The following is a 10,397-nucleotide window of genomic DNA, read 5'->3' as shown; positions in this document are numbered from 1 at the left end:
CAACAGCAGCTCCCATTCAATTGGACTTGAGGCTGGTCGGCTGCTGTCTGCGTCTAAGTCCTGCCGCGTCGTGGGCCTATACAATAAAATTCCAACATAATATTAGTAACATAGTAATACAAATGAAGAAAAAAAAATATACGAAAATAATTACTTACATTAAAACGACTGCATGTGTAGAAGGAACAAGTCGTTGTGTCCGGATGTCTTGATTAAAACACGTCGGCCGGACGACCATATTTACAGTTAGGGACAGGGAAGTCAGGAGGGACGGGACATCTTTGCTAGACTCATCGGGGTACAATTCTCTAGGATGACCCGTTTTTGCCACAACTACTCCTAAAATATGTCTTTCATCTAATAAAACGGTTCCAATTAAACATCAATTAAAACAACGCAAATTAATGTAAAATATAATCATTTGCATTGCAACTCAAATAATATAACCAACACTTATAGCAACAAAAATATACATGGTAAACATCTTTCTAACTAAATAATTAACCTTAACATCGACAAAATCAAGCCATAGCCCATAATTCTCGAACATAATTTTCCTCCTAGCCTTAACTCCCATTCATAATATTTCAATCCACCGTTCAAACGAAAATAAAAAGTGCGTCATTACCTTGAATGAGGCCGAGGAGGGAGGGAGGCGGCTGGGGAATGGAGGGGAAGGGAGGGAGAGAGGCGGCAACGGAGGGCCTGGCGCCGACAACACTTGGGAGTGGTGGGAGGGTGTGACGTAGCGGGCGCGGCGGGTAGACGGGACTGGGCCGCGGGTCTTTTAGCCGGGTCTGTCGTGCCACCGATCAGGGCGCGTCACTACCACGTCAAGATCGGTGGCGCGACAGACCCTGCCACGTCACCGGTCAGCGCCCTCGGTCTTCGCCATGTCATCCTCCCACCGCGCCACCATGCATGGCGCGACACAGGCGTTTCGCCGCGCCATGGCAATAGCGCGGCCAAAAGTGTTAGTTTTGAAAAAAACAGTGTTAGATTTAAAATTAGTTTACAAAAGTGTTAAAAATAAAAAAAATTCTGGTGGGGGAGGACCACTGCGGCCGATGTTGGGGCGGGAGAGGGCCACCGCGACTGCCGTCGGGGTGGGGGAGGGCCACCGCAATCACTGTCGGGGTTGGAGAAGCACGCCGGTCGAGGAGAGGGGGCCGCCGCCGATCAAGGAGACGGCTGGTCGGGGTCGCAGGAGGGGCGTCGCCGATGGAGCGATACGTAGGGCGCAGTGGGTTGAGAGGAAGCCGTTGCCGCCGCTCCACATATTTGGACGCGAGGAGAGAGAAAAATTGTAATTGAAATGAGAGAAATTAGGGTTTGATATTTATTTATAGGTGCTAAAAGTGTTACGGTTAATACTACCACGTTGCTTCTGTTTATGGCTGCGGAAGTCTGATGCCCTGATTACGGTTGCAGACGTTGGTTGGTGGATTTACCGTTATTACTACTGCAGGTTTCATTTACAACTGCGGGATTTCTGTTATTGGCCGGAGCTCTAAATAATAGCGCTGGGAGCTAAATAGCAGTTTTATTTAGAGAGAGAGAGAGAGTACTACTTCCTACGTCCAAAGCTAGAATTGTGCTTTTTTTACTAAGAGAGTATATATAAGTACATATATTAGTGCCTCAATCTGACGTACCAGAAATTAATTAAATAAAGCTCTTGCCGCACACCGACGTTGGCAACACTCTCACTGTATTGCCTACAAATCTGAAGTGACAGAGGGATCCTTACACTTATGGAACTTAGTTGGTTATGTCGAACTTATGTCAAACGAATATTATCGTCCGAAATGTGCAGACTTATGAACCTATGAAAATGTTATGTGGCAACTTGTCAACTTCCGCACAGACACCATTTATTTGCTTCATATTCGTTTCAATGCGTCGCGGCAGCACTTGTAGTTGTTTACAACACCGACAACAGCTCCCGTTCAATTAAAATTGAGGCTTGTCGACTGTTGTCTGCGTCCAGATCCTGCCACGCCGTGGGCCTATACAACAAAATTCCAACATAATATTAGTAACCTAGTAATACAAATGAAGAAAAAATATACGGAAATAATTACTTACATTAAAACGACTGCATGTGTAGAAGCAACGAGTCGCTGTGTCCGGATGTCTCAATTGAAACACGTCGGCCGGACGACCACAGTCACAGTTAGGGACAGGGAGTTCAGGAGGGACGGGGCATCTTTGCTAGACTCGTCGGGGTACAATTCTCTAACCACAACTGCTCCTGAAACATGTCTTCCATCTAATAAAACGGTTCCAATTAAACATCAATTAAAACAACACAAATCAATGTAAAATATAATCATTTGCATTGCAACTCAAATAATATAACCAACACTTATAGCAACAAAAATATACATGGTAAACATCCTTCTAAGTAAATAATTAACCTTAACATCGACAAAATCAAACCATAGCCCATAATTCCCAAACATAATTTTCCTCCTAACCTTAACTCGCATTCATAATATTTCAATCCACCATTCAAACGAAAATAAAAAGTGTGTCAATACCTTAAACGAGGCCGAGGAGGGAGGGAGGCGGCCAGGGAATGGAAGGGAAGGGAGGGAGGCGGCAACGGAGGGCCTGGCGCCGACAACACTTGGGAGTGGCGGAAGGGTGCGGCACAGCGGGCGCGGCCGGTAGGCGGGACTGGGCTGCGGGTCTTTTAGCCGGGTCTGCCGCGTCACCGATCAGGGCGCGTCACTGCCGCACCAAGATCGGTGGCGCGGCAGACCCTGCCACATCACCGGTCAGCGCCTCCGGTCTTTGCCACGTCATCCTCCCGCCGCGCCACCATGCATGGCGCGGCACAGGCGCTTCGCCGCGCCATGGCAATAGGCGTGGCCAAAAGTGTTAGTTTTGAAAAAAAACAGTGTTAGATTTAAAATTAGTTTACAAAAATATTAAAAATAAAATAATTCTGGTGGGGGAGGACCGTTGCGGCCGATGTTGGGGTGGGAGAGGGCCACCGCAATTGCCGTCGGGGTGGGGGAGGGCCACCGCAATTGCCGTCGGGGAAGCACGCCTATCAAAGGGAGGGGGCCGTCGCTGGTCAAGGAGACGACTGGTCGGGGTCGTAGGAGGGGCGCCGCCGGTGGAGCGATACGCAGGGCGCCGCGGGTTGAGAGGAAGCCGCCGCCGCCGCTCCAAATATTTGGACGCGAGGAGAGAGAAAAATTGTAATTGAAATGAGAGAAATTAGGGTTTGATATTTATTTATAGGCGCTAAAAGTGTTACGGTCAATACTACCACGTTGCTTCTGTTTATGGTTGCGGAAGTCTGATGCCCCGATTACGGTTGCAGACGTTGGTTGGTGGATTTACCGTTATTACTACTGCAGGTTTCATTTACGACCGCGGGATTTCTGTTAATGGCCGGAGCTCTAAATAACAGCGCTGGGAGCTAAATAGCAGTTATATATATATATATATATATATATATATATATATATATATATATATATATATATATATATATATATATATATATATATATTATCGATAAAGGATGTTTGACAGTCCACCGAGGGGTATTCCACGATGGTAGATTTGTCGTAAAGGTGAGCGAGATGGTAATACAAGCACCAAGACACAAGATTTAGACAGGTTCGGGCGTCAGTATGACGTAATACCTACATCCTGTGTTCTGATGTATTGCATTGAGATGTATCGATCTTGTGGGCTGGGCTGGGCTGGGCAAGATCAACACGTGCACGGCGCTGCTCAGCGGGCACCACAAGCTATTGTATAGTAACAAATAGGATATTTTTGTTGTAACCCTACCTCTCCAGAGTATATAAGAAGAGGCAGAGGTCCTCTAGTGGACGAATCGATATATCTCAATGCAATATATATATATATATATATATATATATATATATATATATATATATATATATATATATATATATATATATATATATATATATTACTACTTTCCCATCCAGAATTGTGCTTTTTTTTTACTAAGAGAGTATATATAAGTACATATATTAGTGCCTCAATCTTACGTACCAGAAACTAATTAAATAAAGTCCTGTCGGCTGTTCTACCATGATAATGATATATCACTTTTTTAAGCAGCTGTGATACTCCCAGAGAGAGAGGGAGAGAGAGAGAGAGGAGAGAGAGAGACAGCACTGACGGCCTGATGACAGGCTGAAGCAAGCATCATCAGGGCACGCTGCAAAGAATCTGCATGTGTGTCTGTGAGACCGAGGCCCTGTTTAGTTTCACTCCAAAATATCAAAATTTTCAAGATTTTCCGTCACATTGAATCTTTAGACGTATGCATGAAGTATTAAATATAAATAAAAAATAAAACTAATTACATAGTTTAGACGAAATTCACGAGACGAATCTTTTAAGCCTAATTAGACTATGATTGGACACTAATTGTCAAATAACAACGAAAGTGCTACAGTGGTATTTCGCCAAAAATTTTGCCATCTAAACGGTACCTGAAACTGTGCGACGCATGCATATTGGTTTGGCTTGGGCCTGCTTCGAATATGGGCCACTGCTGGTTTGAGGAGAAGATCAGTGCCAGCCGGCCCAATTGGAGTATACATGTGCTAGGCCCAACATGGACTGCATTTCGTTACCGATCGATCCGCCACCCAGTGTGAACTTTTTCTTTGCCAAAAAAGAAAAATCCTTTTGAGTATGATCCCCTTATTTATAAAACCGATTTTTTTTAACCCCTTCAACTTTTAAAACCGCTTGTTTTTGCATCCTAGGCGGTTTTGTAACTTGGCACCCGGGTAAGTTAGACTTGACAGTTTAGGGAGGTGGATTGGACGTCAACTTTTTTTTTCATTTTTTTCTAGAAAGTTTATGTAATTAAAAATCTACATCTTGTTTTCTTATCTTATAAAATTCATAGAAACAATGTTTTACTTAAAAAAAATCATGAAACTAGTTCAACAGTTTCCCTAAGATCATGCTCTATCGTATGATGCCTAAATTGGAACTATTTAAGTCTTCCATGAACTCATTTTGTTTTTTATTCCTAGTATAAGCTACATTATCAATTATAATTAGTCTACATATATTAATGATCTGATGAACTATGTAAAAGCTCAGGTGACTTTGATGACAACAAAATTGTCGCCTAGATTGGAACTATTTGAGTCTTCTATGGACTCATTTTGCTTTTTATTGCTTGTAGAAGAAACCATATATATTATAATTAATCTACAATGATGACCAGGAGTACGTAAAAGTTCAGGTGACTTTGAAAACAACACAATTGTCATGTAACCATATCATACTTGATCCTATTTAGGCCTTGTTGGTACAAGTGGGGAGTAAGCGCTACCCTAAGAAGTTATACAAATGGAGAAAAATAATAGCCACAATAAGCTAGTTTGATCTATTTTCTGCATTTTTAGTACAAATGGGGGCTAGGGGAGAATCATGGCAAAAAAAGGCTACAAAAAGACATGCCATTTGGCTTCATGTTTCAGTTTTTTTTAACCATATATAAGTAGCTTATAAACTGCACCAAAAAGCCCTTACTATGAACACAAGTGTCATTTGATTCTATCTATGACTGTGTTATTAGTATAGAAAGCATGGAGTGTTGTTGTCGAATTGTCGATGGCATAATCCGTATCACTCCACAAACACTTGCAATACAATACCAAAATTTAGAAAAAAAAACCTAAAAGCTAATAGCTAGCGAGAGTATCTACAAGCGAGAGTAGTCTGTGTCACTTATTAGCTAGACTTATGTGTAGTTTGATTTGTCAAAATCAACTAGTTGTAATAGATAACACAGGAGCATATGCTAGAAAATAAACATAACAAAGAGTCCATGGAGTATTCAAATAATTTCAATCTAGGCACCCTAAGATAGAGCATGATTTTAGAAAAAAATATGAAAATGGTTTGATTATTTTTTGAGCTGAAACAAATATATGTTCTACAATTTTGTAAGATTACGCTAGATTTTAGAATTTTTAGTTGCATAAAAAAATTGATATACTTTCAGAAAATATTTGGTAGTCCAATTTACCCCATAAACTATCTACAAAGTTTGATTTACCCCTTGACAGTTGACTTGGGGTGCAGTGCCACATCAAATGAAACTACCGTCCAAGGTGTAGGAACAAATGATTTCAAAAATTGAAAAGTTAAAAATATGGTTTTATAAATAAGAGGGAGAATCGAACAATCCCAAAAGTTAAGGGATCAAAAGAACTTTTCCTTTTTCTTTGATCCTTGCATTGGGTAAGCTTAATTAGGCATGCATGCCGACCTGATTTGATGCAGCATGTCGGGGTTGACATTATCTTGAATATGTTCTCCACAAAAATGCGACAATGATGAAAGATTCTATATGCATGGGTGCAGATCGAGACGATGCATGCTTGGCCCGTTGTTGATGCATTCGTTCGACGAGTTCTATTAGCTAGCTATAAATAGCACTGGATGCAAGCACCACTGTCAGGGACCAAACAAGGAGAGCTGCTATAAGCTTCTAGTCCTACAGGTACATACCAACCGATGCATGCACACGCATGCAGCCACATGCTTAAAATCAGCAGCGACGATGATGAGGAAGAAGAAGATCCACGAAGGAGAGATGAAAAGAGAGCGAGGCTTACATGGCGATCAGAATGGTAGCTCTGGTAGCCAAGGATGACTTGCCTATGTGCCGGCCTCGATCTCCCTCAAGGATCATCGTGCTTGTCGATCGTCGTCGTCGTCACCTAGCAGAGACGATGATCGATCGATGAGCCTAGCCTTGGGGTCACTACGGGAATCAGGAGGTTTGCCGAGTGTCAGGGGCACTCGGCAAAGCCTAAAAAACCCTCGGCAAAGGGTTTGCCGAGTGTCGACACTCAGCAAACGACACTCAGCGAATTTTAGTCGGCAAACAGACTTTGCCGAGTGTTTTTTGTCGGGCACTCGGCAAAGACTTCGCCGAGTGCTGAAAAAACACTCGGCAAAATAAAAATGCGAAAAAACCCAAAAATAATAGCAAAAAAACCCGAATTTTTTTTTTCGGGGAGGCCACCACCGACCAGCGCGCGCCCGCCTCCATTGAAGTCGCTGCATTTTTGCGCAAAATCCACGACTAACGTGGCCGGTGGGATTCGAACTCACGACCTCTCCCTAGCGTCTCTGCTGCTCTACCACTGCACTACATTGTCACTTGTGTCTAGATTCGTTATTTATCCTCATATATTATACTAAACCGAGAGTAAATTGCTTGTTTGATGCCCTAAACGAATTCAAATAAAAAAGTGGTCAACTATAAAGTTTTATAACTTTTCGAGATCTACAATTTTCATTTAGGAAGTTTTTCCATCCGAGGTCGTTTGAAAAATTCAAATTTCAAATTTGAGAGATTCAAACGTAGTTTTGCATGATAAGATGATTTCAAATAAAAAAGTTATCAACTACATAGTTTCATAACTTTTGGAGATCTACAATTTTCATTTAGGAAGTTTTTCCATCCGAGGTCTTTTGAAAAATTCAAATTTTAAAATTTTCAAATTCAAACGTTGTTTTTGCATGACAAAATGATTTCAAATCAAAATGTTGCCAACTACAAAATTTCATAACTTCTCAAGATCTACAAAGTTTATTTTGGTCATTTGTTCATCCGACATAGTGGTAGTAACATTGTTCACAAATCTTATATATCTCTTCTACTTTCATGAAACTAATATGAGAGATGTAGATTTTATGAAAAACGTTATTGTCGCTTTGTCAAATGAAGAAATGACCAAAATAAACTTTGTAGATCTTGAGAAGTTATACAACTTTGTAGTTGAAAAGTTTTTCATTTGAATTCATTTAGGGCCTCAAAAATTGATTCAAAAAACTGATTTACCGAGGGAAAAAAAATGCACATGGCAAAATTCCTCTCTGCCGAGTGCCAAAATAAAGGCACTCGGCAAACTCGATCTTTGCCGAGTGCCAGAAAAAAGGCACTCGGCAAACTGAGAGTAAATTGCTTATTTGAGGCCCTAAATGAATTCAAATCAAAAAGTGGTTAACTACAAAGTTTCATAACTTTTCGAGATCTACAATTTTCATTTAGGAAGTTTTTCCATCCGAGGTCGTTTGAAAAATTCGAATTTCAAATTTGAGAGATTCAAACGTAGTTTTGCATGATAAGATGATTTCAAATCAAAAAATTGTCAACTACATAGTTTCATAACTTTTGGAGATCTACAATTTTCATTTAGGAAGTTTTTCCATCCGAGATCTTTTGAAAAATTCAAATTTTAAAATTTTTAAATTCAAATGTCGTTTTTGCATGACAAGATGATTTCAAATCAAAATGTTGCCAACTACAAAATTTCATAACTTCTCAAGATCTACAATGTTTATTTTGTTCATTTGTTCATCCGACATAGTGGTACTAACATTGTTCACAAATCTTATATATCTCTCTTCTACTTTCATGAAACTAATATGAGAGATATGAGAGATGTAGATTTTATGAACAACGTTATTGTCGTTTTGTCAAAGAAAGAAATGACCAAAATAAACTTTGTAGATCTCGAGAAGTTATACAACTTTGTAGTTGAAAAGTTTTTCATTTGAATTCATTTAGGGCCTCAAAAATTGATTCGAAAAACTGATTTGCCGAGGACCAAAAAAAAATGCACACGGCAAAATGCCTCTTTGCCGAGTGCCAAAACAAAGGCACTCGGCAAACCCATCTTTGCCGAGTGCCAGAAAAAAGGCACTCGGCAAAGACGAATTTTGCCGTGTGCCGAAAAAAAACACTCGGCAAAATACATCTTTGCCGAGTGCCAGAAAAAAGGCACTCGGCAAAGACGAATTTTGTCGAGTGTTTTTTTTTGCCGAGTGTATTTTATTTGGCACTCGGCAAAGACCGTCTTTGCCGAGTGCCCGATAAAATACACTCGCCAAAGCCTCCGGCACTCGGCAAAGTGCCGGTTTCCGGTAGTGGGTGTGGTCGGTCTCACGGGCAGTCTCCTTGGCTAGCCCTGACTCACTCTTATCGCCCATGCTAGCCTTTGCATCTCTCTCGTGCGTGCTGCTCTATAGATTACTGGCTACTTGGCTAGTGACCTGCTAGACACCTAGTGTGATATGCTTCATATATCAGTTCAGTATGTCAACGACGATGCAAACATGCATGGATGCATGTATATAGTTCAGTATATACGTTCTATGTGCATCATCTATCTTGTTCTCAAGTAAGTGATGAACCTGCTAGCTAACTCAAGTCTCAACAGATTGGGATTTGTAGGTGTGGCCGTGCAGGCGCCGCCTAATATAACCACCATGCAACATGCATCCAACTGAGAATTATATTTGAGTGGCTATTTTCTTCTCCAATGCATGACGGTGAATCCAAGGTGAGCTAGTTCACGAGAGGAGGCCGGCGAGCCAGAAGAACTTTCTTGGATTGAAAGGATGAGTCCCGGCAAATCCCTTTTGCTACTGATACGCGTGCATGCACGCAGTGCTGTCCAGATCGAGGTCGCTGCACCTTAGTTTTCCAATTATCCCTATATTCTGCCTTTAGAGCTAGAAGAGGGTCTTGCCCTAGCCCCTAGCCCGTTTTACATTACATAAGGACAATATTACTATCATGTACAATTCAGGTTCCAGGTTCTTTAGAAACAGCCAGCTCCACTTGGTTTCAGTCCATATCACTGGACCATTTGGCACAGCTCCACCTCTGGGATTCAGTGTGGATATGCTGTTTGTACACTAAATTAGAGTGATTTAAATGTTTATATTTAATCTAGTATAAGAGAAATGAGTCATATAAATGTACTTGACATATGTCTCCAGCTCTAGATCCAGAATTTCTTAGCTACAAATACCTAACTCTAAGAAATCTACATAGTTTTTCGGAGTTAGAGCTCTATCAAACAAGTCCATATATATAGAACAAAGGCTCCCCCGCTCGCTTGCGCATTTAATCGACATGGAAAGAGCCGTTGGAGTGGGGGCGCGTGGTGAGATGAAAACGGGCTCAGGCCTGATCACGAAAAAAATATATGATGAAATCGTTGTGTACCTGGCCTTTCTGGGTCAGGAGAGAGAGACACATTAATTTCAGCGTGTTGTACCACCCCAACTACAGTGGCGAAGCTAAACAAAATTAAAGGAGGATGACTTGTGCCACAGGATACATACATGACGAAATTTTAGTTAAGATAACTATCTTTTTCATTTTTTAGCCCAATTACAATATACATTCACCCCAGCTCAACCAGAAACGTGCTCCACCAATTGTTATACGCATATCATTGCTGAATTCTTCAGTTATGCTTATTATACGAGGATCAAACTTGGATGGAGGGAGTATATGAGAACAAAAATGATATCACCGTGTGCGGTTTCATTGCATGATGGTTGAT

The 10,397-nt window shown here is 41.1% G+C and overlaps 1 long non-coding RNA gene across 1 annotated transcript; it reads left to right on the top strand.

Moving 5' to 3' along the window:
- The first annotated feature begins 6,492 nt into the window (after window positions 1-6,492).
- On the top strand, window positions 6,493-9,778 carry LOC136472894 (uncharacterized). Its single transcript, XR_010762448.1, has 2 exons — window positions 6,493-6,529; window positions 9,275-9,778. It is a non-coding gene; the product is annotated as an uncharacterized lncRNA (long non-coding RNA).
- The last annotated feature ends 619 nt before the right edge of the window (window positions 9,779-10,397 follow it).

This window comes from Miscanthus floridulus, chromosome 8, assembly GCF_019320115.1.
Source record: "Miscanthus floridulus cultivar M001 chromosome 8, ASM1932011v1, whole genome shotgun sequence".
NCBI lineage: Eukaryota > Viridiplantae > Streptophyta > Magnoliopsida > Poales > Poaceae > Miscanthus > Miscanthus floridulus.
The sequence above is the reverse complement of the archived record's forward strand: the minus strand, read 5'-3'. Positions and strand labels throughout refer to the sequence as shown.